The sequence below is a fragment of the Mauremys mutica genome, chromosome 18 (genome assembly GCF_020497125.1).
Source record: "Mauremys mutica isolate MM-2020 ecotype Southern chromosome 18, ASM2049712v1, whole genome shotgun sequence".
Classification (NCBI taxonomy): Eukaryota; Metazoa; Chordata; order Testudines; family Geoemydidae; genus Mauremys; species Mauremys mutica.
Window position 1 is genome coordinate 12,647,666 of NC_059089.1, and position 26,626 is coordinate 12,674,291.

Below are 26,626 nucleotides of genomic sequence, written 5' to 3' on the forward strand. Positions count from 1 at the left end.
CCCAGCACAAGTGGGCAATGATTTATGGCTGCTGCTTCTTGGCACAGCTAGAATACCAATAATGAATCATAAATGTCAGGCTGGGACTCTCTGACTATAAACAATAAAACTTATTATAAATCTTAGTATAAATCTCAACCACAAAATGAAGAACAGGACAGTCTTCCTCAGCTCTTGCGTAAGTAATAACGAGGATGAGCTGTTAGAATTTTGTACACTGAAAATCTGGATTGTAATAATTTATTGCTAAACCACTAAACAGACACACAATCCTATTGCACTTGCTTTTTCGGGTCCTCGGTTGGTTTCAATTGCTGGCACCTGTCGGAGCACAATTTTCCAAATTCCAGACTGTTGCAAGAATAAAAAACAGCAGGGAAAAAAACTTAATGGCTTTGAAAAAATGTACTGCAAATAGCAGTATTGGCAACCCAGGGTGCTCAAAAAATGATGATTTTGACTTAAAAAATAATAGAAACGTGGGTGCTTTTTAGTAACCTTTCAGTCACTGAGCCTTTAAGGTGCATTCAGATACCATATTCCGTTTTGCCCCACAGCCAGGAGAGTGTCATGAAGTCCACTGACAGCACCTCCTGCTTGCCATCCTGAGAATTAGCTCTGCCAGCTTGCGCTCTACCTCCGGTGGCATCTCCCGCCCCGATCCAGCCTCGGTCTGCAGCCCTGCTCATTTCCAGATCTGCAGCCTTCTCTTCATGGCTTGGCCTGCCACCCAGGTAACTAAAGTCGTCCCCTTCCAGGGAATTCACAGTCTTTCCAGACCTGCCGGCTGGTTCCTCCAGCACCCTTGCCACTCCCAAGTGGTTGGTAGGGGAACCCAGGCTTGCTCTCTACAGTGGTTTCCAGCCCAGGAACTCTATAGCAAGCAGCCACCGTCCCTGCACAGGCCTACCTCTTGCTGCTGTTTCCTTGGGCTTCTCCTCCTCTGGATTTGCCAGCCTCCAACTTCCTCCACTCAAGGAGTGGCTGCAGTCCTCATGCCTGTATCCTTTCTCAGCATCCCCCCCTTTGCTCTCAGCTCCTGGGCTTTATAGGCCTTGCCTATTCCTGCTCATCTGAGCCTCATTTAAAGCCACTTACTGTTTGTCCCGCAAAAGGCTTTTCTACCTGTCTTTCTCCCTAGGTCTCCTGCCACACCTGCACTCATTGATGATATGAGTATGGACAGGCAGACCGCTAGGGTCAGAGACTGGGTCTACTACCACTCACTGTCAAACCATAAAAACAGACATGCATCCCTCTTGCTCTTATTTTTTGGGTCCACCTTTACTTATTGTGAGTAGTATGTTATGCCTTGAGTCATTCATTTCAATACATGGGTGCATACTTAAAAGAAGCACTGAGACAGGACTTGCAAGAACTACGCCATTGCTCACATTCAATCAGCTAAATAGAGGACTGGGGACCTGTTTTCCCTCAGATCTACAGGACTGGCCCTGGGAAGAAAGAGGCTATCACATTCTAGGGAAGATGCCCCTTATAGATTTATTTCAAACTCTCTATGCTATCTTGTCCCCAGCACATTGTAGAGCTCAAAGCCTAAGAGTCTGGTACTGAACATATAATGGGAGGAGGTAGAAGATATAGCCAGAATGTGGTAGGGTCCACATTAAGCTTAAAGCCAAATTAGAATACATTGAAAAATGACCATTTCTGAGAACACCATAGGTGTTCAACTCCTCTCTAGAAATTCCAGTTCCCTGACTTAGAGGCAAAACTCAGTGGAAGTTTCATCAGTTCACCCCAGAACTCAGCTTGGTCCTTAGTGAAATTTTCTACTGCATATACTTTTAGCATGCAATTTCCAGACTTTGTTTTTCCCGTCCTCCTTTGGTTCCAACTGTTGTCAACTCTCGTGATTTTATTTGTTTTTCTGAAAGCTCCAGCTCTTGGAGTCATGTGATTTTGAGAGAAGCTCTGCTTTCTTGCTTTCTTTCACTAAACTTCTATATTCCATGGTTGCAGGGGAAAGATTGAAAATGTGACCCTCCCCCCCCGAAGGCTCAAAAACCAGATGGCAAATAACCTTCCACCCAAAAAAAATATTGTTTAAAAAATATCATGATTTGTAAGCCAACCTCATTATTTTTTAATGCTTTGTGCAGGCAATACTGACCCAGCATAGCCACGTCCCACATATACAAGCACCTCAGCAAGGGCTTTTGCCATGCCAAGATTTATGTTGACACGTTGCAGCTGTTTATGAGTTATATGCATAGCGGAAAGTGTGTGGCAATCGTCTTTTTGTTTTTTTCACTTATAACTCAAAAATGGCTTAAGGGATTTTTCCACCAACTTCCCCCCAAAACAAAACATAAAATGACAAAGGAAAAAAACAAAACAAAAAAAGACAGAAACGGAGATATGAAAATTTCAGACTGAATAAAAGTTGTAAATGAAAACAGTGTTTATGACGAAAACCTTTCTGCATCTTGACCTATGGTGTTTGCTACCAAGTAAACAGTATAATTCTTTGTAAAACTGGCTGCGTATAAATTTCAAAGCTGTGTATTCACAGTTCAGCAGCATTGTGGATGGAGGATCTTGCTTAGTTTGGGTTGCACACCAACCAAACACCAAAACTCTAGGAAAAGCTCCACTGAAATGAACATGTTTTGCGTTGTTTGCACCCAAACTAATAAATCCTTGAGATTCTTCCAAAATTCAGCTCAGGTTCTTCTGAAACTCAGACTAAGGTCAGTGATAAGTTAGCTCGGTTTTGCCTCCGCCTCTCCGTTCGCTTGAAGCATTTTGTTTACAGCAGCTGAGGATCTGCCCTTAATGCTCCACTGAATGCCCGGTTTAGACTTGCCAAGGTCTAAGAGCTGATATGCAGATATTAGGCACTTAATTTTTCATGATTCAGTTTGCAATGCTGGCTTCTCCATTTAGCATGTTCAGCAATATGAGAAAGGTTGGGGAGGGTATGGTGTGAAATACAGATTTAATGTTGAATACCCTTTCCAATTTTCTGAAAAAGATTAGAGAGGATTTATCCACTTCAGAAAGAACTACAACAAAAGTGGCTACTGTCTACAAGTCCCCTGTCAGCAGGGAGAATCATCTGGTAATACTATGCCCCACAGATCCCTCTTTGCAGAGACTGCGGTGTGTTCATCATTTGAGTGTATCTGGTGTGTTTTTTTTCTTAAAGGGTGAGTCCCATCAGAGGTTTGGAATTATCCAGCACTTAAATAAAGCAGCTTAGCTTTGGAGACTAACAGGCAGAAAGCCCACAAAGTGTTTATAGGAAAAGGTTTTGGCCATGTGTTTATCCGAAGGGTCCCACTTCAGATCTAATCAATCATATTCTGTATAAATCATAACTTGGGCTGTATTTAAAGACTGGAGATTGCTCTTAAGTAGCACTGGCCAAAAAATAAAAATTCCATTTTGCAAAAAACTTTTGAGGTTTTGAACCTCACATCGGAACAAAATGAAGACAATTTCAAATTTTTCATGAAAAAAATACATATCTATGAGAGCAGACACTAGCTCCCTGCCCTGAATAGAACCTAGTGGTTAGGGCACTCACTTAGGATACGGGAAAAACAGGTTCACATCCTCGCTGTGCCTGATTTGGAGCAGTAGGGTCTTGCAGCCTTAGTCTTGTCAGTCTCTTGATCACTATATATTGTGAAATACTATGGTCACCTCAGTATTCAATTGGGCACCCACTCCTTTGTCTCCTCTACATCTAGCATGGCCAGGGCTCTTCTTCTGATGACCCAGTGTCTGAAGGAATTAAAGACCTGGATAAGAAGCATCTGGTTCCAACACAATTCTGGAATAATGGGAAATGAACCTGATAGGCAGAGAGAGGCAAGCAGTCTGAGGAGGTGGCAGGGGGAATGCCCTCACTCTCAGTAGAAAGAATCTGCCTTCTGATGGTCAAAGATGTGCACAGTCTTGGGGTTCTTCTAGACTCACTGCAGCTCATGGATGCCAAGACAGCAGCAGTAGCTAGAAAGGCTGCTTTATCTCCAGCCAGCCAAGTAATTGTGCCCTGACCTCCCAATATGCAGACCTTGACAGAGTGATGATCACTTCAAGGCTCAGTGGCTGCTCTGCTTTGGACTCTTCCTACAAATGTGAGTTGATCCCTCAAAGTGAAACTGGCTATTGAGATCACATCACATCAAAATTCCCAGATTCTGCACTTGGTGCATATCCAGTACCAGGTACATTTTACATCCCTGGTCCTTATTTTTAAAGCCTTAAATGGGAGCAGACCTTGCTAGCTGTACAACCTCCTCTTTTGCTTAACCCCTCCATCACATCTTCATTTGATCCTTTGGAAACTCAACCCAACCCTTCTCTGTGGTGCTAATCAAATCACTACTGGCAAACAGAATCTTGCCTAAGTTACAGCATTTGGGCTAGCAAGCAAGACTCATTTCTTTTGTCTGGGAGCCGAGGATGACAGAATGGTCCTCTCTGAGAGATTGAAGATGGTTCTGAGTTCTAGAGCTCTGCAAATCTGCGGATATCCACTTTATATCCATGGACCATGTTTGCGGATCACGGATCAGATGTGGATATAAATTTTGTATCTGCACAGGGTTCTATGGATTTCTCCTAGACATGTGGTTTAACCTGTAAATTCTCTTTTCACACAATTAACTTGCCATGGAAAGACCTGTCTCATCATTTGAGTTTACACAGTACCCAGCACAATGGAGGCCCAATCCCGATCCTTTGTGTGTTATCATAATATAAATGGCTGATGATAATAGTCAGAGGGAAGGGGAGAGAGTCTTGATTCTCTCTCTACAGAATTATTGTTACCGTCAATTTTATACAACTAGCCCCCAGATTCTGAGGTGATGATTGCACCAGTATTACACCTGAATACCATACTAGTAGCAAAGCTTACATACTACACTAAGCTCATACTTCCTCCAGTAATGTGTTTAGATATGCCTAGGATTTCATTCATAAATCTATACTCCGGACAAACAGTATTATGATACTTCTCTCTAATTAGAAGAATGAAATTAGTGTGTTATATGTATGAGCCTCAGCACAGAAGTAAAACGCTTGAGGTTTCATTCTGCATTGCTTTGAACTCAGTCATTTACTTATATGCAAAAGGGAGTGCAAAGTCTGGAACACGAATTGTGACAAAGATCCTCCTCTACCTTGGTGGATCCTGCGCTTATTGGCGGATTTGCTCGCCTCACAGATTCACCCCATGGGTCAGGAAACAGCCCAAAGACCTTCCCCTCTGGTAGAAGCCACAGTGCAGGTCAATTCCTCCTGTGTTTGATCAGGAGTTGGGAGGTTTGGGGGGAACCCGGGCCCGCCCTCTACTCTGGGTTCCAGCCCAGGGCCCTGTGGACAGCAGCTGTCTAGAGTGCCTCCTGGTACAGTTGCACGACAGCTACAACTCCCTGGGCTACTTCCCCATGGCCTCCTCCTAACACCTTCTTTGTCCTCACCACCGGACCTTCCTCCTGATGTCTGATAACGCTTGTACTTCTCAGTCCTCCAGCAGTATGCCTACTCACTCTCAGCTTCTTGCACGCCTCTTCCTCCCAGTTCCTCTCACGCACTTCCTCTCCTCTGGCTCCTTGGCTGTCTTTGGCCTGACTGGAGTGAGCCCTTTTATAGCATCAGAGGGGCCTTAATTAGAGTCAGGTGCTTAACTGGCTCACTTGACTCTTAGCAGGTTAATTGGAGTCAGGTGTTCTCATTAGCCTGGAGCAGCCCCTGTTCTGGTCACTCAGGGAACAGAAAACTGCTTATCCAGTGGCCAGTATAACTCCCTTCTACTACTCTGCTGTTCCCAACTGGCCTGGGTCTATCACAGAACACATCAAAACAGACAGTTTTAAATGTCGGGTGTCAGGCTCTAAGACTTTGTAGGACCTAATGAGATAACTCAACTACCAGGGAAACAAATTTCCCTGTGAAAAAATGGTTATAAGTGGTTGATGCAAATATAAAATAAAAGTCACTGTCACCATCCCCAGTGTTTGGAAAAGGTGATATACTAAGCCATGGCCTGCCAGGCTCAGGCACACAACAGAGCTAGTGAAACACATCTCCTGCCGTATTTGCCAGCTTGCTCAGAGAGCTCAACTGAAATGCAGCCCCTTTCTCTGAGTAACCAGAGAAGATGAAAACAAAATGGCTGTTGCTAAGCTGGGCTGACCCTCTTAATCACAAGCTTAGTCAAACAAAGGCTCAGGCAGAAAAAAAAGTGATATCTATCATGTGACTTGTCCCAAACTTGAAATGCAACATGACCGGCAACCTAGCAAAGTTGTCAGCAATGCATGCAGAGGAGAGAGACTTGCAGAAACCTTCTATGAACAGGTTGCATCTAAATGCACCTGCATCCTGGCCGGCGGTGGAGCATCCGTCGAAATGCCGCTGAATTTCAGCGGCGTTTTGGCGTCGACGCCTCTCGATGACGCCACTTGCCACCAACATGTGACGTCATCAAGAGGTGTCACTGGCGAAACGCTGCAGAAATTCGGCAGCGACGCCTCTTGACTCCACTTGCCGCCGACAAGCGACGTCATCGAGAGGCGTCGCTGCCGAAATGCCGCAGAAATTCGGCGGCATTTCGGCGGGTGCTCCACCGCCGCCACGGTCCTTCGTCTGGCACCCACCGGACAAAAAGGTTGGGGACCACTGATCTAGTGTGACCCTCCTGCATAACACAGGCCATAGAACTTCTCCAAAATAAATCCTAGAGCAGATCTTTTAGCAAAACATCTTGATTTAAAAAATGCTGGCTGGAGATGGAGTGATGGAGAATCTACCACAACCTTTGGTAAATTGTTTTGAAGACAATAGGCTGGATTCATTCAGTGGTTTGAGTTCTTTTTTGATTCAAAGCAAAACAGTGCTAGTAAATATGTCAATAATTAGGAAACTGCAAATGGAAGAGGAGAGAAACAAAGAGCAAAAGAAGAGCACAGAGTTCAGACAGACAAATGCAGACTGACAGAGATGGATGTGTACAGACAGACTGTCTAGTTATTAATGTGCGTGATTCCATTTCACCTAGGGTGACCAGACAGCAAGTGTGAAAAATCAGGATAAGGGGTGGGAGGTAATAGGAGCCTATATAAGAAAAAGACCCCAAAATCGGGACTGTCCCTATAAAATCAGGACATCTGGTCACCCTAACTTCACCTGAACTTTTCTAGTAAACAGATCCCAGCAACCCTCTGCTGCAGATAACATTCTTCCACCACTGCACTGAGCAGTTGGAGCTGTTCATAACATAAACAATGAGAATCCTCAGGCCTAGCTAAGCTGTGATTAATGTCTCAGGGAATGGCTTTAGCAGAAGGATGATGTCAAATGCATTTTCTTCCCCCATCCCCCGCCCCATTTCTTGGTGCAACCTCACTATGATTGATGTAGCACTTAAACACGCTGTAGCTGAAGAACAATAAGATCAAGGTAACGGACTTTAGCCTCCAGCATAACTGTGGCCATGTGATGAGGTCATCCTACCTGACGTAACTTTCTCCCATTTTAGGGTGGGAGTTTCTGATGTGAACTGATGTTTTCAATTTCCTGGCCACCTAATGGAGGATTATCAGATCACAAGGAAGTTTATTGTGGGAAGGGGAGTGGCTAGGACCTAACAAGGGAAAATTCATTCTGCTATTGAGTTGAGATCCTCCCTGAGCACTTCATTCTGTTTCTGACTCCTGACAACAAGTCCTGGATGAATATAGTGTTTTGGGCCCTTGTAGATTCATATATAATTTTCCCATGCGAACAAAGTGCTTCCCTAATCTTTGTTCCATGTTCATTTCACCTTGGATCTCCATTTTTCCCATTGCACACTCAATCTGGATTGGGCCATCTGTCCTGTGTTATGTCACATCCTGTCATCAAATCCCCTCTTGGTTTTATATATGTATATGTCCCCTGTGTCATAGAAATAAAAATCTGTTTTGTGCCTGTGTGCACTGCTCTTTTTTTCTGGCTGAAAACTCCCAAGAAAGAACAGTCATACCTGGAAGAGGTGAACTGGTGAGATTAAAGTAAAGTGAAGTAAAATAAATAAAGAAAAATAATCTCCCAAAACTCAAATGAAAATCTTCGAGATTGATTCAGCAAGATGCTGAGCTGCCTTATCTACTATTGACTTTGAAGTTTGCCTTCAGTTAAGTCATTGGGGTGCTTAGAAACTCACAGGATTGCGTTCCTACATTAAAGAAACTTTGGATCAGCACTATAGATGTGCACACATGTTCAGGTCAGATAAGCCCCCTTAACTTGCACTCCTTTTCCCCAACCTTTAGAGGTTATTAGTGACAGAACAAGTACTCCCAGCAACCTCCATTCCTTTATTATAAACCAGCTATGGAGGATGTGGGGATATTTCATCTAGTTGCTGCCTTTCTGCAGATCTTATGAGTAGCACTACTACTCAGCATTTTATAGGGAAGAGAAAATCATAAGAACATAAGAACGGACATACCGGGTCAGACCAAAGGTCCATCTAGCCCAGTATCTGTCTACCGACAGTGGCCAATGCCAGGTGCCCCAGGGGGAGTGAACCTAACAGGCAATGATAAAGTGATCTCTCTCCTGCCATCCATCTCCATCCTCTGACAAACAGAGGCTAGGGACACCATTCCTTACCCAACCTGGATAATAGCCATTTATGGACTTAACCACCATGAATTTATCCAGTTCTCTTTTAAATGCTGTTATAGTCCTAGCCTTCACAACCTCCTCAGGTAAGGAGTTCCACAAGTTGACTGTTCACTGCGTGAAGAAGAACTTCCTTTTATTTGTTTTAAACCTGCTGCCTATTAATTTCATCTGGTGACCCCTAGTTCTTGTATTATGGGAATAAGTAAATAACTTTTCCTTATCGACTTTCTCCACATCACTCATGATTTTATAAAATCCAACCCCTTTCACCCTAATGAATGTTGTGGGGAACCTATGCATGCAAACTTCCTCTCCAGAAGCCTCTCCTATGATGTTTTAAACAGAAGAGGATGATCTGAGGACTTCTTATCATAAAAATACCCCCAAACTAATAAAAAAGCTTGCAGAAATTGTGACATATTCCAATTTCTGCAAAGACATAAAACCGTCCTATTGGTTTGCTTAAAATTCTGGAGGAAAACTAAAGGCATTTTTTTTGTGTGCCTTAAGTAGAAAACAGCTTTTAATCCCTAGAGGAAACGTGAGTTTTTTCTTTCTAGTTCTCTTCAATCCTAGAGTAGAATCAGAAGCCAAATAGATCTGTACTTTTTCACATTGGTGAGTAAAATGTCAGTGTTTTGCTGCAGAGACAAAAATTAGGGGACGATCCTGCCAGGTGCTGAACACATTGATCCATCAAATAATTTACATAACTTTGACTCACATGAACAGTCTAATTGGCTGAGGCTTTGATCCTTCAAACACTAATACACACGTATAACTTAACGCATGAGTTGTCCCTCTGAATTCAGTGGTAGGATGCAAAGGCAAAATAGGGTGAGTTTTAATGAGGAATTTGAAGGAGATAAATGAAGATGGTGGGTGTGAAGAAGGGTCAGTTTGTTTGAGCCATAGGCCACCATTAAGGACAGAATGTAAGCATGTCCTTAAAATTATGCACATGCTCACAGTTAATCCTGTGTTTAAGTGCTGTCCGGAATGAGGATGTTTTCCTAAGTGTGCACCATAGGAAGACCCTGAAAAGAGATATGGAAGGAGAGGACAAAAGGGAAAAGGTGCGAAATAGCTCAGGAGTAAGGTGGGGAGGGACAGGAGAGGAGAGATGAGACGCAGGTAGGAGCAGAGCTGGGCAGAGCATTAAAATGAAGGGGAAGAAGTCTGAACTTCCTGCAGATAGATAATGCTCCAAGCAGCACATGAGCTGGGCCTGGTGGTTGGCTCAGATATGAAATTAACAATCTCCCTGTATTCTCTTTGTTATTCCAAAGAGGGCAATACTACCTAATCACTGTCTTCCTGATAGTATTTTGGGGTACAATTCACCCCTATGTTCACACAACATTTATGGCCACGAAAGGGGGACTTAAGTAGTGCATCGGCCTGGCACTTGTCCTCTGCACAGGGGTGAATTTCAGTTTCACGCTGGGAGAATAAAATTTATGGGCAGCTGAACTGGATGCTTTTACATATTCTCTCCTCTTTAGCCACCATTTCTCTTTGAAAACACAGACACAGCTTGCTATATTGTATATTCCCTGAATCTTGCCCAGCTTTCTGGGACCCAACTACTGTCTCAGCCACAATGTGACTAAAGAGACATTCACTCAGACAGTAAAGCCGTCATGATACCTTGACTACAAAGCACCACCAGGAGCTGAAATCTGGTGCACGTCATGAACTCTTTGACGGGAGTGGATTGATACCACAACAAACCAACCAAATATTTACAGTCTATCCAAATAAGAGACAAGGAAAGAGGTCAGCTGGTCCCTGTTGAGTCTTGTAGAAGATCCACAATGGTGAGAGAGCTTCAGAAACAATGTAGCCCTTAGGCAGATAGAGCTTTAGGTACACAGGGGTTTAATGCTGTTGTCACTTTTGGTTTTCAGTAGAAAATACCCACACTCCATTCTGGGGATACCATAATCGGAAACTGGGTTTGAATTTTGCAAATGGTCCCTGTTTCTGTAACAGGCTGAAGCAAAACCTTGATCTAAACCACCCTGAACTTTGTGGGAGCAGAGGGATGAGGATGTAGTTTAACATCTGAAGACCATCTTCACTGTTCAGTGAAAATGTTGGGGAGTGCCAAATATACCACCTGTCCCGTTTCCTCAGTTCCTGCTCCAACCCCCTGCCAGAACAAACCCTTCCAGCACGTTTGTAGCCTTTTCTGGGTGCATCTTTTGGAGTCCTCTGGACCAAGCCGCACCCTTCCACAGAAACAGATTGTGCTGCTCTGTAAAGGTTACTCCAAGTGGAAACAATGCTAAAGGGAACACATTCCTTTGGAAAAAAACAAGTAGATTTTTCCAAGCTGCATATAGCATTAACTGGAATATTCTTTTTATTTTTGGCACCAAAGCCAGAATTTTGTGACTCTCTCAGCCAACTCTTCAGCGTGCTTGGGAAATTCAAGGTTTTCAGTGCCATGGATTCACTTCTAGAGCTCCTTTGATCTCATCCACATCATGATGGGAAAGGCTGTTTCCCTAAGCCCCAGTAAAGCAGCCCCCATCATTCTTGAGTTCAACTCTTCTTTATGATCCCCAGAAATCCCTGTGAGCCCTGTCTCTCTGATTAGCTCTTTGGAAGGGCATCTGCACCTCCTTGGGCATCTTTCCAGAGCAGTCCCTCCCATGTTGGAGAAGATACTATGCCACATTTCAAGACACAAGCACAATGATTTAGTTTTCCCAGTTGGTTATTATTAATAAGGAGATGCTGGGAGTAAATGTAAATGATCCAACATATCAGAGAGACCACGCTGTTAGTTTTCCATCCCCCTCTGTAGAAGAAGAAGAAAACAGGCTCTTTGTTTCTCATGTGCTCTACAAATATCTTCCCATTTTCAGAGAGGGAGAGGGAGCAAAAGCAGCACTGAAAAGAAAACTGAAGGCAAAATATAGTCCTTGTTGGGTCATTTGTATCTTCAAATCTATGAAGTCTTCAGCTGTATATGGCATTTGAAGGATGCCACGTGAAAGGTGCCCAGCAATGGCTTTCATCATGGTCATGTCAAATCCCAAAGAGATGTTGCCTCCTTGCAGATCATGCATCACAATGACTTTGTCAAAGGGTAAATAAAGACACACGTTGATTTAACCAGAATCATGCAGCCCATTTAATCAGAATACAGAAATATCATGTCTTTGGAACCAGACACTTGAGCATTCTGTTTTATTAGCATTGTCTTTGTTAAATTGGTGCATCACAGGCCTTGGGGTGCATTTAACCATCTGTTGTAGGGTTGTCAACTCTCTAGGACTGTCCTGTAGTCTCCAGGAATTAAAGATGATTTCATGTGATGAAACCTCCAGGAATACATCCAACCAAACTTGGTAACCCTAATCTGTTGATAGTTATTATGGGTGTCAGACAATTCATCCCTCAGCTCAGTATTATCTTGTTACCATCATTCCCATGTTATATTTATCTATATTCTTATTTTGACACCTATCACTAGCATCAGTAGGACATTCCCATGCCCCAGAATTGTGTAGGCTGGTATTCAAAATATCCATTATATCCGCAGGCTACAAATCACGTTTGGATGCATCTCAGCTGTTGCCTGAATGTGGTCCACTCATTGCTGATCTCAGCTGTGAGAATAGAGAGCAAATTATATGTTGTGTTCTTCCTCTTCCGTTTCTGCACTGGGCTGTACTGTGCAAATATTAACATTGGCTTTCCCATCTTCCAGCCTGCCAAGCTTGAAGAGGCGGATGCTCATCTGGGAAGAGAATGCAGGTATGAATAATGCAGCAGCATTTCAGTGGGCATGGATGGAAACACAACTTTTCTAGAGTTATTTCCAGCACTGGCAGCAGTTCCTGCTGCCATTCGACTTCTGGACTCAGCTTAAGCAGCACCAACTCTTTATCACTACCAGGCATTCAGGGACTGACACTGAGTCAATGGAAAGACTTCTGTTGACCACAGTGGACTTTGAATCAGGCACTTGCTTCTGCTAAGTCTGGAGGTCAGAGCAAAAGCATGGAAAATCAGAATATCACAGTTCTATTCTGCCACTGGCTTGCTGTATGACCTTGGGCAGGTCGTGTAACCCCTGTGATTCTCCAGAATTGGTATAGTAAAACTTACCTACATCATTGGGGTGTTGTAAGGCTTATTTATAGTGTGTTAAGCATTTGGAGATCCAAGGGAAAGGTCTTTTTTTCTGATGGCTACAAAATTTGGCAAGGAATCTTGAAGGAAACCTTCTCTCAAGAATATTACAATTTCTAGTCATGCTAATGTAGACAACAATTCCAGCCAGCAATGACACAAACCAACACATATGACCAGGGGCTGGATGGATTACCTTGCTCATGAACTCCCTTCCTCTTCCAACCTGGCTGCATGACTCACTCCAGTAATCCAAAACCTTTGGCTCATCAGGTTCCTGAGTAATGACTTCATCCTTCAATGTTGTAGAAAGCAGGGAGAAGAAGTTCATACAGCTCTGAGGAACTTCCATTCTGTTTCCATCCATTGGCAAATGCCTCTGTTTGTTAGGGGACATGTCATGAAGAGTGGTTACTCCTTGGTTCCATCATCACCTCTTACTCCAGTGGAGCCCTGACACCGTGGAGTAGAGAGATGTCTGTGGTCTCCCTTAGGGCAGGGGTGAATCCTTCATCATTACTGGTTCCTTGTTTCCCATTTTACTTTGCTCTCCTCTAGGTTGCTGAGTAGAGCAACACACCCGGCCTAATTTTTGGACTGTTCAACAAAATATTTTAGCTCTTGTCTACATCTGAAAGTTAATTCAGATTCATAGGTTAAGGTAAGGGGTTATTTTAAAGTGCAATAGCTATTCATGAATAAATCCATGTGTAGATACTCTTAGATCTGGTCTACACTGTGGGGGGGATCGATCTAAGGTAATTTGCATCCTCACAGCATAGGATCGATGGCTGCTGCTCCTCTGTCGCCTTTGCTTCTGCCTCTTGCCATTGTGGAGTTCTGGAGTCAATGGCAGAGCGATCAGGGATCGATTTATCGTGTCTACACTAGGCGCGATAAATCAATCCCCAATAGATCGATCACTACCCGCCAATCCACTTGCTACTCCAATAGCTATTTTGTAAAAATTCTCTGTGTAGGCAAGCCCTTATTTCAGACTAAAGCTTTGTAAACAGGATCTCAGCAAGGTGTGGGTGACCAAGGTCAGCAAAAACAAAAATTGTCCAGAGTAGAGCTGCTTAAATAATGGAGAGTGTGCATCAGTTATTATTCAATGGAAAAAAACATCAAAATTGGCTACAAAAATTAGTCTCAGTGGAATATTCAACCAGGTCTGGTCTTGAAACTTCATCCCAACCCAAGCCTAACTATTAACCTTTATTTAAAAAAAAATGATTAAATTAAAATGTATAAACTTATCAAGCATCTCTGATTGTGGCCAAACAGGAGATAGAAATATAAAAATAGCACAAAAAGACATCTTTCTTGTAATAATTCTGATCACATGAAAACCAGGCAGTACTGAAAATCTTTCAAGGAAGCCTGGCTATATGACATTTCCAGTGTCATTTCCTGATCAAACAGATTTGGCTTAGCGTCCAAACTTCTGCATTCTCATCTGCACTAAACAAATGTTCTGAAATTGCTGTTAGTCTGGGATCAAATCTGATCCACCTCTCAAATGATGAAATAAAATCCATTGTGAAGGATATTAAATAGAGCTGTGAAATCTGTTTTTGATGTTACCTGAGTCTCACTGAGAAAAGACTGGGCCCACCTTTCAGTACCAAGCCAAAATGCTGCCCTGCAGTTCTCACAAACATTTGGGCAAACTTGGATTAGGGATGAACCTAGGTGGTTTTGTGGTTTTTACTGCAGCTTTGGTGGTGAATTTAGAAATGAAGGGTAGTCCAGACATTAGGGCACTTGCCTGGGACTTAGAAGACCCTGGTTTAATTCCCTGCTCTGACAGAGATTGTGTGTGACCTTGGGCAAGTTACTTAAGCATCTTTGAGGGTCTGCACTAGGTGCCTAACTCTCATGGGAATTAAGTGCCTAAATACCTTGGAAGATCTGGGCCTTAGTCTCTCTGTGCCTTGGTTCCCTAACTGCAAAATCATTACAATAGCTCTTCCCTATCTCACAGGGGTGCTGTGAGGCTAAATATATTAAAAATGATGAGGTGCTCAGATACTACATTAATAGAAACCATATAAGTATTTAAAGTAGATTTTTGGCTCAGAATCAGACCAAAAAAAATCAGTTTCATGCCAGTTTGGCTTAGAAATTTGGACTTGCTAGAATCTCAAATCTCAGTGAAACATGGATGTGAGAAGCATGATGTGAAACCAAGATGTCTTTTCCTTTCTGTCCACTGCACCTTAACATTTCTGAGCACGCTCTTTTGGCCAAATCCACTGACTCCACTGAAGCCAGTCGAATTATATATAGGATTCATTTGCCCCTCTGTTTGCATGGAAGCCACTTTTGCTCTTTCTGTGTTATTGATCTTTTTCTCATTGCTGTTTTTTTTTTCTCCACATTCACGTCCGCCCAGATTGACAGTCCACGTTTTGCTTGTTGGGTACAGAAATACATGTAATAAAAGCAAGCCCATGGAAATCTACAGTAATGAAACCTTGCAAGCCAAAACTGCCGAGCCTCACAAAGACCTCATTGTATCACTAATCCCATCAATCTGAAAATAATAATAAAATTTACCAGATTAATATGTTTTTTTGGCTCCTGCCTAGCTTTAAAAACAAAACACAGTTTATAAAAAGGAGATTTGGCAAACATGTTGCCCGTAACAAAATTGAATCACTTTGGGTAATTTTGAGAAGTATATTGAGAAGTATATTAAGAGCCATGTTGTTTCCTTTTTAATCTTCATGCTCCTAATGGTAATGAGGATGTTTATAGCCCTGGAAATTAATGTCTCTTAACTTGTTCCTTTGCAGGCAGCTCCTTCTTCTTCCTCTGTCCTGCCCTGAACAGCAATTGCACAATTGTCACTATTAAAGAAAAAGCCACATGTGATTTGAGTTTTGTTTAAACTCTGCCAGTTCTGATTTCCTAAGTTTCATTAGGTGTTGCCATTCTCTTATTCAAACCCTGCAGGGGAATGAATTTGGTAATTTGAAACAGATTCTTCTCTCAGGCTTCTTCATGCTTTTTAACTTTGTTCTTGCTTTCAAATTCAACTAGTACAAACCCTCCAAGGAGATGGCTTCCAGTGTTATTTATCTGGAATAATTACACATTTCTAAACAGCTCCAGGCTGGCATTAAGTGCAAAGCAAGATGTTTTCTTCTCAACATATGTTTGTCTATAAACGGTGTGAACTGCTTCCCACAGATCTGTTTGCAGACTTAAAATTTCTAATGGATCACAGAGTCAAAATACTTGGCTTATGGATCTCAACAACCTAGAATGCTATCAATAAGATAGTGATGGACCTCTAGAATACTGGATATGCAGGATTATCAGCCTCAAGAAAACAGATATGATTTTTTTTAAAGCTTCCTGATGAGCAAGAAATCTAGATACTCACCTTAGGAATTGGAAATGTAGCACGAATTGATGAACACACGGAAATAAAGAATTCAAACAATGGAAAGGGCTAAGCATTCAAGCTCTGCAGAAGTCTAAACAAACCCTTTTAAAATTTTATTTAGTTTGTATTTGGGGATGATTTTCATGGGCTCCCCCCCCCCCCCGATTGAGCCATTTTTGTAGCAGAATAACATGAAATCTGGTCCTTCTCCCTTATCTCCACCATTCAAGAACTGAAATACAATGTAAAGACCAGATCTCGGGCAATTTTGTCTCAGTCAACAGCTCCTTGAAGCATTAGAAAGCCTTGTGCAGGAAGGGGTGGAGAAGAATAAATATGATTGAATACAAAGAGTTGAAACACACTGTGATGTTTCACTCCATATTATTTATGAAAATACACTTATGATATGAATATGACAACTGAGATATACCTTATGCAAAATGGGTCTTGTAAGGTATCATTGGAAAAGTTATGATTGACTGAATGTGATTATCCAATTTGTATGCATGCATCATTTCTGTATCTAAAGTTAGAAATCTGGACTATGTAACAATTACAAGTGGGTGTGTATTGGGAAGACACCCACCAGAGGATAGGTCATCAAATTTGATGAGCCATCAGAAAGGAACGAAACCATGAAGATACTAATCTCTCTCCCTCCTGGGAGGCATCCAGGGATGTAACTCTGACACTTCTAGGTCTGGTGGTCTTGTCATCCGATACTAAACATCACCTGGGACGTCGTGCGTCTCACGAAGTGGGTATTCACCCACGAAAGCTTATGCTCCATTACATTTGTTAGTCTATAAAGTGCCACAGGACTCTTTGTTCCTGGGAATTCTTTCAACTTTCCACTGGAAGGGAAGTGGGGCCAAGTTTGGGAAACAAAGGATTCCTACCTTATGTATATCCTACTTAAGGGTGGCGAGGAAGGCAAACGGGACTCCTCCTCTCCATGGCCTGTCTGCCCAAGAAAAAAGACTGCTAAAGCCACCTGAAGGGAAGGCGAGGGGAAGGGGGAGTCCAGACTGAGACGGGGTCCAGTCTGAAAAGAAATATAACTGGAACTCTGAACCACAGAAACTTTTCAACCTGCCTAAAATAATATTTAGGGTAAGAAATTATATTTTGTAACCTGTTTCTTAAGTATATTGAGTTTAGCTTGTGTACTTTGTTTTCTTTGCTCGATAATCTGCTTTGTTCTGTCTATTATCTCTTATAGTCACTTAAAATTCTCCTTTCATAGTTAATAACATCTGTTTTGCTTATTATTAAACCCAGTTTCTGTAATTTCTAATGTGTGTGGAGGAGAAGTTGTGCACATCTCCCTCCACATTGAGGGAGGGGGCAAATTTTATAAAACCTTTGGGTTTGTACCACTAAAGGGACTGGACACCAGGATGTTGGGGTAAGCCCCTAAGGATAAATTTTTCCAGAGCAGATCTCTCTCTCACTGTGCAGCTGGCTATGGCCCTGCCTGTGTGCTTGTCTGGAAAAGGCTTGTGAACGTGACCTAGCCCAGAAAGGCCAGGTAAAGGGGACTCAAGCTGGAAGAATAGGTGGACTCAGTGGCTCTCCAGTACATCAGATGACACCCCAAAGAGCCCAAGCCTGTCACACACATGCCAATAGGAACAATGGAGCCCATTCACATTCCTAGGAGGGGAAAATCCCCAAAGGCTCAGAGATTTGCCATTCATGAGCCTTTCACTATTTCAGTGTTTATCTTCTTTTGCCCTTCCTCCAATAGCATCCTTCTCCCAGCACAACCAGGACTTCTTTTCCTTCCTCCATTCCTCATCCTTCTCTTCTTCATTCTTACATCTTATTCTGCTGGACCCCAGAGAGCTCCCAGGAACCTCCCCACTGCACCATCCAATTCCTCTGCTGTGATGTCAACAGGTGCTCTGGTCCTATAAAATGGCACCTACCTTTAGTGATACTCATTCGTGGTGCAAGTAATGGAAGATACTAAGCCTTTGCAGTCTCTCCCATGTTTCCAGGCACTATCTTGCATGAAAAGAAGCTAACAATGCATTTATGCTTTCCGAATGTTACCATATGAACAATTGCCACGGTTGCCAGGGGGTTGTTACATGATAGCGAAAGGGGGAGGGGGTTGGGACCCTTGTGCATAGGCTCTTTCCAAGGACGCAGTTAGCCTTGGAAGTCCAAGTGAAGTGGCACCTCATCCTGGGATATGCATCCCATTCCACAACCAGATCCTGACTTCTTTTTATTGACAGCACATGACTCCTTCATGCTGCTTGTGGCTGTTCCTTCACAATGACGGATAATGATGATGATGATCATGTCTAACACATAGCAATCATCTTCAGCCTCTAAGTAGAGCTGGGTTTGATTTTCTAAATATAGGGCAGGCAGCTGATAGATCCTAGAACTTAATCAAATGAGTTACAGCTCTTAGTGCAGTGCCATCACTGTGGTTACTTTGCCATCACAACCCATGAAAACTGAACCAGCCAGAAGATGGAGAGCCACCGCTAACATTGGAGTCCAGTTCTCGGTGATGGGGAAAGCATTTTCTCCGTGCCCCAACTCTTTTCCTGTAGCAGAGCATTCACAGGGATGCCTTCTGGCAGCAGTATCAGTAACTGAGATTCAATGAAAAGAAGTGTTCTCCTGCAATTCTGTCCCAATCAATGCCCTATTTGTCTCGTGCTTTCACGCGTCTCCATGGATCACCATTGACAGAGCAGGTAAAGGTTCTACCAGCTGAGGTGTGCAGAGCAACATGGCCACTGCTCTGGGAGCATGGACCAGCAGATGTAATTTCAGGCACACTAATGAACAGAAAAAGAGAGAATTACCAAGTGAATAGTTAATACTGTAAGAAGTGGAGCCACCACCAAAATTAGGAAGAATGGCTGTAAGCCAACCTGCAAATGAAAAGTGTTATATAAACTTAATAATTTATAGTCTCTGTTGACCGGAAGCGGGGGATGAGGGAGTGAGCTCAGCACTCAGCTCAATTCCCTGCCTCTAGAAACAGGAATGATGCGCCTACACCTCCCCGAACAAAGGGCAAAGGACCATGCCAAGACTTGAACCTTGATTCCTTACCTCCATTAGGCGGAAGGATAATCTCCTTCCCTTTCTGAACCCAGGAAAAAAGAACAATGATGGGACTAGATCTTAATTCTCTAGCTACAGAAAAAGGTAGGAGGATATTCCCCCACGTGCTGACAAGGGAGTTTGGTACTAAGTCTGGGATTCCCTATGTGGCAGCTGATAATTTTATACCTAGACCATATTCTTCTTCTTAACGCTTGATTGACATCACAACATCCTCCTCCTCCGAGGTCACAGTCCTGTTGAGGGGGCAAAAACGTTGAAACGGCAGATGTTCTATGGATTTGCTAAGACGCAAGTTTGAGCCATCTCATGATTTCTTAGAAGAACAGGCAGCTTTCCACACACAGCCCGAATGCAACATTTCACTCCGGACAAGGTCCAGATGCTTTCCACGAGCTTATCAGCTGATTCAGGATCTTGATATTTTCAAAACATTGTAAAGGAGGCCAGAAAGTCTCTCCCGCCTCCTCCTCATATACACACAAGCATCAGTATTTCTTGTTTAAAATAAGAGAGTATGGTTTCCATGTGAAGTAGTGGAAATCCTGACATCATGTATGAAACTGCTTTCTAAAAAATCCTTTCCTGTTCTAATTGCATTTAGATTTCCAAAGTTTAGGAGTAAAATATCCTTTCTGGAGAGCAAGGGCGATCTCCAGGGGCTACTGTTTGTCTGGGCTGATGATGACTCACTGTGTTCCCTTTCCAGTTCATTGACAGATTACAAGAACCAGGAGCTGGGAACTTAGAAGGCAAATGGGGAAAGCGGGGAAAGTAAGTCAATTGGCGGCTGAGGGAGAGGGAGAGAGGCTATTTATGGAAAGTTCAAGGAATGGTTCCTTATTTTTATATTGTATATTTTCCTTAATATTTTAAAGGAAATGGTTTCTATAGCACAAATGACTCATCCTTTGGACATTGCCAATTGTGTGTTTGCCAGTTCCATATTATGTTAACCTCCTTTTATCTCAGTTCAGCGCAATCGGGGGTTTTCCAGATTAGTCCAAGGGGTCTGCAGGACAACGGAGGGGAATAATGGAGTGGAGGAAAATACAAGACCCAGGGGATCAACCTCAACCTCACATGCTCTTGTAGATGCAAGTTGTTCCTTGGAAGTTACTCAAATTATCCTGAGCTGAATGTCTAATGGCTTGATGCTGAAAGATGCTAAGCACCCTCTGTGACACGGGCAGAGCAGGTGCCAGCTCATGCCAAGGCCCTTAGGCCTTAAATGAGTACCGAGAAACACATAGCTGAATTAGTCTGGCTCACGTGTGGTAGCATTGTTAAAATAGATGTTAAGTTTATAAAAAGGTGTTTAGACTTTATGAAATGCTTGTAGGATGTTGCACGTATTTATCTGTACTTACAACCTGGTATAAGGTGATATTAAATGTTTTTACTGTAATCTTCTGTAATTGTGTAAGTCATGAAACAGGAAAGAAGAATTAATGAATGTATAATGCTGGCTTCCTACAGAAGGTTTTTATTTCCTGCCCCCCAAGACGACCTTGTGAACGAGCCCTTGTGAAACATCAGATAACAAAGACTTGGTTTAATGCATTCATCCCCCACCCCCAGAAGAGGAGACGTATACGTGAAGTCATCCCCATCAGCTTGAACTCAGGAGGGAAAGGAATAACAGTTTCTCCTTGACTTTATTTCTGATGCTGCTTGAATTCTGAGGGGCAAGGATTACAGACTCATAGACTTTAAGGTCAGAAGGGACCATTATGATCATCTAGTCTGACCTCCTGCACACTGCAGGCCACAGAATCTCACCCACCCACTCCTGTAACAAACCCCTAACCTATGTCTGAGTTATTGAAGTCCTCAAATTGTGGTTTGAAGACCTCAAGCTGCAGAGAATCCTCCAGCAAGTGACCCATGCCCCATGCTGCAGGGGAAGGCAAAAAACCTCCAGGGCCTCTGTCAATTTGCCCTGGAGGAAAATTCCTTCCTGACCCCAAATATGGCGATCAGTAAAACCCTGAGCATGTGGGCAAGACTCACCAGCCAGCATCCAGGAAAGAATTCTCTGTAGTAACTCAGATCCCACCCCAGCTAACATCCCATCACAGACCACTAGGCATACTTACCTATGAGGCATAAACAAAAGATCTGCAGTGCTTGGCCTGAGTTAGCCCTAAAGGGACATACAAACTTTGCTTATTATAGAAGCATCTATTATTCTTTGAAATTTAAGATTGAAACTCATTTGTGTGCATATATGCTTACCTGCTTTAACCTTGTCAATAATTCTCTTATTTCCTTTACCTACTTAATAAATCTTCAGATAGTTTATTATAGGATTGGCTACAAGCGTTGTCTTCGGTGTGAGATCTAAGGTGCAACTGACCTGGGATAAGTGACTGGTCCTTTGGGACTGTCTGTAACCTGAATATTTCTGTGATCTTTGGTGTAAGGGACCATCGAACACACGTCAGCTTACTTGGTTGGCAGGAAAGATTAGAATAACCAAGGGAGTTCTCTCTCATCTCATGTTAAGGCTGTTATAGCAATTGAAGACATCACACTTGATTGGTAAAACTGAAGCATAGAACTCTCAACCCATTTTGGGCTTGTGCCTTGCTTCTGAACAGGTCACCCTGAGGTCAGTACTCATGCTCTTGAGCCGTTGCAGGACAGCTTAATACCCTCAACCCCTGCTGACTTCAGTGGGGGTTGAGCATGTTCAACACCATACGAGATCAAGATCTCATGCAACTAGCTGCAGTAGCGTGTCATGTATACAGGGCGTGGCAGCTGTCTCTGTGCCCAAACTTCTTTAATCCTGTGCCACTCAATCCAGCCTTGAGGGCACATGCTGCCCAGCTGCATGGAGCTCTCAAAGGAAGCCCAAGCATCCCAGAGCAGAATTGAGCCCTCTGCTTACTGGGGGAATGGGGAGAGGAGTCACTAGCAGAGGGGGAGAGAGTGAGGAAGGAAAAAAAACCTAGAGAACAAAGACAGCAAAGGACATGAAGAATAAAATGGACAGGAAAGAGGAGGGGAGGTGACAAAAACAGCAGGGCTTGATGTGAGGAGCTACAACAGAGAAGAGAGGCACCACACCATCTTGAAGAAGGGCAAGGGGGGGTTGAGATCCAGCAAAGAAAAGAATTGAGAACCCCTTCTCTGGTGAACACGTCACACCAGGCTGGTTTTCGGTCTGATGCGCTGGAGAGAGCTCCATTCTGAAAGGTTTACCCACTCCACTTCCCAAACTCAGCAACAGCAGTGGTGCTGGATAATTCAAGGTTGTGAGCTATGGAGCTTTTCACTGCTAGGTTACTAGATCAAATCCAGCCTATGTTACCACTGACCCGAAGCTGCCTGTTTGGTAAAATGAGCTTGTGTTCCAAGTCACTTTTGAAAATGCAACTCAGGCTCCTAAGGGCTAGATCCACAAAGGGACTTAGGAACCTAACTGCCACTTTAGGCACCACTGAGATCCTCAACATTCCTGCTCAGCTGCGATCTAACCCTGGATGTACTTACATTTTCTAGGTGCCTAAGTTTCCAGTAGTAACGTCACCTAGGTTTGTAAATTTATCCCAGTGTGCATGTGCACAGACATCCAAGTCCTGACGGCACCTCATTTACATCTAAGACCTAGCAGGGTTCACAGAGCTGGTATTCCCCAACCTCTCCCCTTCAGGACCAAGCATGCCAAATCCACACCAAGGACAGCCAAGAAGAAGTACCATCCATTACCCTATAGGCCAGTGGTTAGAGCATTCAACTGGGATGTGAAAACTCAGGTTCCTATCCCCCCTCTGCTGTATTTGGTCAAAGGACTGGAACCCAGTTCTCCATCCTCCCAAGTGTGTGCCCTAACAACTGGCCTACAGGGTATTCTATAGTGACTCTCTCCTGTTGAAGCTGTTCCACTTTGTATAGTGCACTTAAATATTCATTGGAGCATGAAGAACTTGGGGTCTCACACATCCCAGCTGAGTGCTCTAGCCCTCAGGCTATAGGGTTATAGGAGGGGAGAGTGGGATACCAACTCTTCTCTTTTGTTCTTGAAAAAGGAGCAAGCAGGCATAGGCAACTAATTCTAAGGCCTGGTCTACACTGGGGGTGGGGGTTCGAACTAAGGTACGCAAGTTCAGCTACACGAATAGCGTAGCTGAACTCGAAGTACCTTAGTTCGAAGTACTTACCCGTCCTGATGGCGCGGGATCGAAGTGCATGGCTCCCCTGTCGACTCCGCCACCGCCGTTCGCGGTGATGGAGTTCCGGAGTCGACGGGAGCGCGTTCGGAGTTCGATATATCGCGTCTAGATGAGACGCGATATATCGAACTCCGAGAAGTCGATCGCTACCCGCCGACCCGGGCGGGTAGTATGGACATACCCTAAGAGAAGGTTCACAACTGTGAATCCCCATTTGAGACAGGCACTTATCTTTGAAGAGTAGGGCCTAAGCTCTAACCCCCTATTCAGCATTCCCTATTGGCTAGCTTGCTGGCTTCTGAGAATCCCATACTTTGGTGCCTAACTCTCTCCATTGCATAGGGAGTCTGGGCGCTGAACACAGGGCTGAGGATTCCAGCGGATGGCACAGCTGCTAAAAGTTAGGCAGTGCAACGGTGAGTGTTGCAACACTTGTTACGGCTCTAATCCTAATTCATTTCAGCTCTTTAGAAAGGTTTACCCTGAATTAACTTTAATAGATGCAATTCTCCATTGCTCTGCACCTTGTGTAGTCAGTCACACCAGTACAAAGCGGGTGTAAAACCCTACCCATCCTGCTTTGCCCCCACCTGTACTGCTGTAAAATCACTACATATAGGGCACTGGCGAATCAGCCCCAAGCTCTTTTTAAAATACCCTCTGAAATATGAGACTGGATAAAATCCATTGATTAGGTTATAGTCCCAGGGGCTCCACTATTACTGTGCTAAGACATCACCCATCTAGGATCGCGTACAAATAAACACTGAATTGTTTTATCTAAACCATAAAAAGAACTAAATGGAAGCAGTGCGTGGCTGTAATTCAGTTATATTCCTGGAGCCAATGCATCGGGGTTTTTGTTGTTTTTATTCGATGGAATGGAAAGTCAACTGCTCCTTTAACAATGGCTAGGGAAAGACTAAAATGAGGGATTATAAATAACATTCGAGCTGACAGTTCAGCTCGGAGGTTACAGGAGATAATGAAGGGAAGCTGCCAGAATGAATGCTCACTGGAATCTTAAGGGAAACAATTAAAAGACTTTTTTAAAAAACTGATATTGTTATTTTAAAAGCCACATCTGAAGACCATTTGTTTTTATAGTTGATCTACAAATTCAAAACATTTTAAATTTTATTTTAAAAAGAGATTTCCCAACATCCTTTCCCCCTTCCCCCGAGGGGCTTTGGAACAATTTGTATAGTGGGGATGCTGAGAGCCATTGAACCCAACTGTAACCCCTGTATATGATGGAACCCGCTTCAAACCAGGAGGTGCAGCAGCACCCCTACTTCCAGCACCTATGCCCCCACCTCTTCGTTCCATCTCCTCCTCCTTCCTTCTTCAAATTCTCTACAGCAGGGGTAGGCAACCTATGGCATGTGTGCTGAAGGCGGCACGCAAGCTGATTTTCAGTGGCACTCACAATGCCCGGCTCCTGGCCACCGGTCCGGGGGGCTCTGCATTTTAATTTAATTTTAAATGAAGCTTCTTAAACATTTTAAAAACCTTATTTACTTTACATACAACAGTAGTTTAGTTATATATTATAGACTTATAGAAAGAGGCCTTCTAAAAACATTAAAATGTATTACTGGCACGTGAAACCTTAAATTAGAGGGAATAAATGAAGACTCGGCACACCACTTCTGAAAGGTTGCCGACCCTTGCTCTACAGTGATCCCTGAATGCAGGTTGCAAGTGAGACTGTTTACTGCAGATTCCATCCTGGCCTTGGCAGATGAAAAGATTTCTAATGAATCCCGATGTGCCAAATTCAGCCACTGTAGTTGGGAGCGCTCCCGTCCGTTGGTTCTGCGTGCCAGTCCTGGAGTTTCTTTAATTAAAGAAGCTGGAATAGAAGCGCTGTTGTCATGTGATATACCGCCTCACTTGTCCAGGGGCAATATTGGCACTTGCTCTACTTCTTGAGGGCAATCTCCCTAACAGCCTGTCGGAGGAGATTTATAACAGTTTACAGGGTTGGGAGCACTGAGGCAGAATCAGGCATGGGAAACATGCCAACTTCTCTGGAACAGTAGGACAGTCACCTACAGATTTCTCTCAATCTGGCCCCCATCCCTGTAGTATCTAAGCATCAGAAAACTAGATGTGGCTGGGAATTGTTCCACAAAACATTTGTCAGAAAAATACTGAATTCCTTGACAGACTTTTCACAGGAAAGGGTTGGGTTTGACAACACATTCATCAGGGAATGGTTTCCCAGGTCCAGGATGGAAGTTCTTGTCAAAAATCCACTTCTTACACATAGGGCCCTAGATTATCCACATGTCTATAGAGGGTCCTTTTTTGTTCTGGGAGAAGAGCTGCCTATGGCAAGGCATGGTGAGTTGGTGCGTGGCAAGCCAGGGTGTGAATCTACAGTGCAACAGATTGCTGTGCACTACCTCACCTTGTGGAACCTGCCACCGTGCACTGAACGTCCCGTAGTGCTCTTTGATGTACTCTCGTATCAAGCCAGTGTTCTATAGATTCACACCCTGGCTTGCTGCACACTAACTCACCCTGTAGAGAAGTTTTAAATTACTTCCACTGTTCTGCCATCCAAAAACTAGCCAGTGTGCTGCACATTCCAGTCCCAGTGTGACATGACTAGCCCAACCCTCAGCATATCCCTTCAAAGAGCAGACTACAGGATTCTCCTATTGTGGGGGGGAATCCTAACCTGCCCTCTTAAGGCAGCTTTCCAGCCACTTTGTGTTCCTGAGCAAAGGATATGGCCCTTTAAATTGTGACTATAAATTGTGAAATCCTGACTCCCCAGAATGCAGTGAGGGAGGGATATCTTAGTGGTTTGAGCATTGGCCTGCTAAACCCAGGCTTGTGAATTCAATCCTTGAGGGGGCCATTTAGGGATCTGGGGCAAAAATCTGTCTGTGGATTGGCCCTGCTTTGAGCAGGGGGTTAGACTACAATAACCTCCTGAGGTCCCTTCCAACCCTATGATTCTATGAACTCTTGTTGACTTCAAAGGGGCAAGAATTTTGAATACGTTCTCTGACTTATATTCAGTTAGAGGCAGGGAGAGTGTTTCAGACATGTTCCATTGAAGCCCATGGAGTTGTACTGATTTACAGCAGCTGAGGATCTGACCCACAAACTTTCAGTTGGGTAAAGCCTATTA

At 43.5% G+C, this 26,626-nt stretch overlaps 1 long non-coding RNA gene across 2 annotated transcripts in view; it reads right to left on the reverse strand.

Moving 5' to 3' along the window:
• Window positions 1–225: 225 nt before the first annotated feature.
• LOC123352702 overlaps window positions 226–26,626 on the reverse strand; it is a 58,810-nt gene continuing 32,409 nt past the window's right edge. Inside the window, exon 4 of one of the 2 annotated variants that reach the window (XR_006574259.1) lies at window positions 226–351. This is a non-coding gene — a long non-coding RNA (uncharacterized LOC123352702). Of the gene's footprint in view, window positions 352–18,394; window positions 19,006–26,626 lie in introns of those variants that run through there. The other variant, XR_006574258.1, reaches the window with a different exon arrangement.